Source organism: Pristis pectinata, chromosome 17 (genome assembly GCF_009764475.1).
Source record: "Pristis pectinata isolate sPriPec2 chromosome 17, sPriPec2.1.pri, whole genome shotgun sequence".
In the NCBI taxonomy this organism is placed as follows: Eukaryota; Metazoa; Chordata; class Chondrichthyes; order Rhinopristiformes; family Pristidae; genus Pristis; species Pristis pectinata.
The window spans coordinates 33258592-33264591 of record NC_067421.1 but is presented as its reverse complement, the minus strand read 5'-3'; positions in this window follow the sequence as shown (position 1 = coordinate 33264591).

Below are 6000 nucleotides of genomic sequence, written 5' to 3'. Positions count from 1 at the left end.
TATTAAGCTTTAGCTTAAGAGTCCCAGGTACTGTGTTACTACCACATACTACTTTACTATTAGCACTGCACCAGGCCAGTGGTGAAGTTCAATGCATGTCTGTTCATTGTTGGCTTGATGCCTGATTTATTCTCATGTATTTTTGACTTGTTTTCAAAGCTCCTTCTGTAAGAATCCAGTTGACCAGTGACTTGGAACAATGTGCATAATCTGAGAGCAGTTTGCCAGCTGTGGCTTCTCTGATTCAGCTTTTTAATTCTGTCTGTATCGCAACTTGCCAAGAAGGAAACAGCAATGATTCTTTCCTATTTCAGCATTAACCACTGCTCCATCATCCAACTAGAACACAATCTTTCCATAAGCATGAAAAGTCTTGCTCATTGTGGCAACCATCCCATCTGCTTAAGACAGGGAGACCTCTAATAATTAAGACAGAGGACCTCTAGAGATCCCGTGAGTTTGCATTTGTCCCATTCTGAGACACTGACATCATTGGCAAAATATCCTCAATCCCCAAAGGGAGGTCTTTGCATAAATCTGACAGGATTTCCTTTTGTTTCTTTTACCTTCTTGACATTCACTACTTTCTGTTTCCTTTCTTGCAACTTTTTCCAGTTCGGACAAAGGCTCACCAACTTGAAGCATTAGCTCTGTTTTCCTCTCTCTACAGAAGCTGCCTGACTTGCTGTTTTTATTTCTACTTCTATGAGACGATCTCCTTGATTCCTCTGAAGGATCGAGCAGACAGCTTGACATTCATCCATTCCCACCTGCTGCCCCCTACCTCCCTTCCAGCAGTACTTGTCTGCACAGCAGACACTGCTAGTTAGCTCAACCTACCTCTACAATCACCAATCCCTTTCTTGACCTATCTATCCAACTCTTTTTTTGAAAAGTTTATTCGAAAGGAATCAGCAACTTGGTCTTGTAATTGTTCTACCATTGTGGAGAAGTGTGGTTTGTTAATTTTATGCTGGTGCTCTCCAGTTCTATGCTCACTCCTCCTCTTCCCCACACCATCAATTTCCTCATTCTCCCCCTCATCCCTCCCACATCACTCTCTGTTTCATCTGCCCCATTAGGGCATTTAAATCAGGGTGGAAGTATTTTACATATTGCCAGATTTCGGCAAAGTTGGGCAATGAAATCAGAGGACCTGACTCCAAAAGCAGATGAGAAACAACTTATCCCCTCTCCCCTCTCACACTCAGCTCCTCCATTGCTAGAAGGGCTGCCCGATGCTACAGACCTTTTTTCATTTCTTGGGCAAATCAGAGAAGTCATGACATCATCTTCCTCACCTCTGGAGAAGGGAGCAGACTTCAATTTAAATTTCTTGCTGTTGTTTATACATGTTTTTCCCACATGTCAAAAAGAAATGCCTGCCTGTAGTTGTTTAAACATTCCTTGTGGGCGTGTGACTAACTCAGAGGGAGCTGGGGTTGAGTAATTCATCAAAGGCTATTGCTTGTTTAAACTACTGCAGTTCATCACATTGGGATCAGGGTTTTAAATCTCACACTCAACATTCCTTTGCTGAGTTTTTTGGGGGAGGGGAATGGGAAAGGGAATGAGGTCCATGTCCACTAACAGGACGGTCCAATAAACCCCTCCCCTCCACTATCTCAGATGTCACATGTACTAACCAATATGGACAGGCACAAACCCCTTTCTGTGAAGATTCAGATGAAATCAGCCAGGGCACCAGCTGACCACTGATATCAGATGAGGACAGTAGGATCCCTGTGCAGGGATTGGCTGGGAGTGGCATTGGGCCAGGCGAGGCACTCCGCATCATGCAGGGTCCTGGGATTCCTGGTGTCAGGCCCTCTGCAAAATTTGCGTAAACATCCTGGCGCACTCAGTATCAGACCCCTGCAATATTTGGGTGTACACCCTAGGGCCCCCAGTGCCAGACTCCCTGCAATATTTGGGTGAGCTCCTGGAGACCCGGCAGTGCTCCAGTTCCCTATTCCATCTGGGGTCAGCTCTTCAGCTGCCTGACGGAAAATGCAAGGATGTGGAGTGTTGTGACTCTGCCTGGGAATTTCCTCGGTGAGGTTTGGTGGGGGAACATTCCAGCAGAAGCCCAGGCTGAAATCCCACAAAGAGGTATGAATGTTTACTGCCAATCTTGCTCCAAAGATACAGGATGCCTGGAGGAGATCCCCTGGTAAACATTTCTTCAGGAGAGGTTTTGTGGGCTTTAAGCTGAGTAAGTGCAACTGTGAAGACATTGATTAAACATCGAAGCCGTAATTAGGAATTACATGAATTAGCAAAGCTAATGGCAGGTAAAGACTTGCTAGTGTTCACTGTACCACTGTACCACAATCTGGTGATTGGACTGTACCACAATCTGGTGAGTATCAAAACCTTTCTCAGCCCTGTGAGGATCAAAAAGTTAACTCACACTGATTAAAAGCTCTTCATTAAGATCCCATATTTAATTAAACATAACGGGAGCTAAATGTGACTGCTTAGAGCATCCCGTTCAGAGATAGCTAAAATACATTTGGACAAGTACATGGATAAGAAAGATTTAGAGCAAGAACATGAGACTTGTTTAGTTAGGCAACTAGGTTGGCATGAACAAGTTGGGCCAAAGGGCCTGTTTTCCATGCTGTATAGCTCTATAACTGTTTGGTTCTATCTCTACCTAGTCTCTACTTGATCCTAACCTTAGATAAAGAATCCCACCCATTCCCTGCAATTGTGGGGACACAGCAGTAGTGTTGTGTGGCTGCTGAGAGATTCAGCAATTGCTAGATAAGCCAATAACATTGTGCTTGTCAATGGAAGGATCAGGATACTTGTGGATGGACTATGTCACAAGATAAAGAAGTCGGCATCAAAACCCTGCATCAGGATCTTGAAATTAGTCTACAGCATTACAACTGTGAATTAATTTGTTTAGCAATGACTCCTCTACTTAAAAATTGCCTTTTATTTTTTCACACTTATAAAGCTTTGTGTGGTTCACTACTTCATAACATCACATATGCATTTTATTTTAAGAATCTGGCTATATACAAATATTTTGCATGAACTGCTGACCAATCACATTTATTTGTGAGCCTGGCCAGTGATGTGTTTGGAGGAAAGAAATCAGAACCAGCAAAAACATGCAGTAACATGCAGAAATTACGTAGTTAGTTACAATTTTTAATACAAACCAAAGTTGACACATTTGCTTAACATGTTTTTTCAGCAATCAAAAATACCCATTTTTGCCAAAGGTAATAACTGAAAAGACTCCACTAAACTGAACTAAAAATAACTCCCGAAATTTAATATCTATCTGTACTTAAATGCATTCTCTCAGGACTTGGTTGGTAGATTCTGTCCCACTCTTCACCACCCAACAACAACCCAACTTCAAGCCAAGAAACACAATGAAATAGAAGGACTTACCTTTCACACTTCAGTCCATCACAAAATGTTTTAAAATCAGTGGCACTTTCTTCAAATATTGTCACTCTTGCAGTGTCGTAAATGTAGAAACACTGTTGACAGAGATGAGGAATTAGACCAGATTTTTGTGATGTTTCTTTTGAAAACAATTCGATATTATTGCCCAATAAGTCTGATGGATGTCATGTTACTCCTGAAAACTATGGATAGGAGTTTCAAAATGAAAGAAGGATCTAGTCACTTGCATACCAGCCATTCCGACAGTCTCATGTTTAAGGAGCCACCTCTGAATGAAGGCAGACATAAATGATGAAACTTACCACCACCTTTAATACTCCAACACAGCCTTTGTTCAATTGAGGCAGAGGGTATTTGAGGTCAAGGTCTCTAACCTGGGACAAAGCTGAAGGTCTGTTGGTCAACGTAATCCCTGCCCTTCTATATGCTTCTAAGACCTGGACTTCTTACAGCAGGCACCTCAAGACAGCAGAAAAATACCCCTAACATTGTGTCCAAAATTTGTCTCCAAATTCACTGGAAGGGCAAGTGAACAAACATTGGACAAGTGTGAGGTAATGCACTTTGGAAAGTCAAATTCTGTAGGACATATAGAGTATATGGCAGGAACCTTAGGAGTGTTGATAGACAGAGAAACCTTGGGATGCAAGTCCATAGCTCCCTGAAAGTGGCAACACAGCTGGACAGGGTAGTGAAAAGGCATTTGTTATGCTTCTCTTCATAAACTGAGGCATTGAGTATAAGAGTTGGGATGTCATGTTGCAGCTGTACAGAACATTGGTCAGGCCACGTTTAGCTTATTGTGTACAGTTCTGGTCACCACACTGCAGGAATGGTGTGGTAGCAATACAGAGAGTGAGGAAGAGATTCACCATGATGTTGCCTGGAATAGAGGGCTGTAGTTACAGTATAAGATCCTCACTAGATTGCTTTAATACTCTCAGTCTCTTTCCTGAAGATATTTATTTAAATCTTTACTGCCTCAATGATAGCAATAGCACCAACATCAAGAGGGACAATCCTTAGCCCTCTCCCTCCCTATCTTACCACATTCCACACTTCCCACCCTCGCCATTCCATCCTAATCCAACCTTACCCCATTGCAACCCACTCCACCCCATGTTAGCACAATCCCACCCTTTCCATCTTACCCTAATTTCGATTCTACACAAACCAAATAAGTTCTCACTCTAGTACCAAGTTAAGAGCATTGTTTGTGTGACTTGCAACCACTAGAAGGTAGGGTTTACGTATAAGCCTTAAGGACAAGAAAATTATCATCTCACGATCTCGTCTGGAGATGAAAGGGCAGTGTTTTAACCAATAATTTTACCCAATTATTATTGACATTCCATTGACCACTAAAAGCTTATGGTGAACATTCAACTTTTTTCCCGTTTTTAAAGATTGGGAAAATGTTATATTTGAACAAAATAAACACTAATGCTTTCTGTAAAGTTTTGTGGACTGTTCGCCATTATTCATCATTGTCTGACCCTAGAACATGTGACATGGTGCTGGCTTCTCTCATTGGGCTATTCCAGAGTTATCGTTATGATGCCCTCAGTCACACATGACATCAGCAAGCAAACCAAATTAAAATATTATCTGCTGGAACAGTTGGATCCTGACCTTGTATAAAATATCTTCTGATTGTGTCTGTTTGTAAAATTGGTTGTTCATTTCTAATTTGTACATTTTGAAATAATCTTGCCTTTTTGATCTGAGCTATTTCATTCAAATGACACATAACTGGGACAAAGATAGGTAAGAATTTGTGCAGATCTGTTACAAAATGTGTGGTTGAAATAGTGAGTATAGGACTTAAACTGTGTCAAATTGTGCCAAATCTGGTACACTTTTATACTTGGGGTTTATACCTTTTTAGTATCCAAAGTGAGCTGAAGCTATTGGAGAGATGACCCTTTATCTGTGTAAGACGATGGAGTGAACCCAAGATCAATGTTGTAACCAAAACACCCAACCCTCTACTCTGCACACAAGAGGTTACACCTCCCAGGCTGAATTTGAGCTCAGTTTATTAAATACATCTGGAACAGCCCAATGAGATAAATCAGTAATGGTGACCATGATACCACTGGATTATTGTAGAGTCCTAATGAATTTGCTAATGAAATCAGCCGTTCCTGCCTGGTTCATGCACAATGTGATTGGCTTTAAATTGCCTTTCCAAATGGCTTCTGAAACCATGTAGTTCAAGGGGAAATAAGGGATGTGCAGTAAATGCTGGCCTTTCCAATGATATCTGCATCTAGTGAATTCCCATCTTAAACCATCACTTTTCTTGCATCTCATTGTTAACAGAAAACCCCTCTCCCAGGATGGAGCTCCCACCTCTGATCCCCTGTGTATGTCACTTCAACAGTTAGGCTCTGCTTCAACTCGGTGGAAAGAATACTGGTGGACAACTCAGGTGAACAGCTTCAGGCTTGCCTGTGGTTGAGTCCCAATGTTCCTTACTGTTCCTGTTCAGCCAATGGACACCAACCGTTTGTGACAACTCCAAGAAGAAGGGATCCATAGCTCAACACCTCCCATCCACACTCC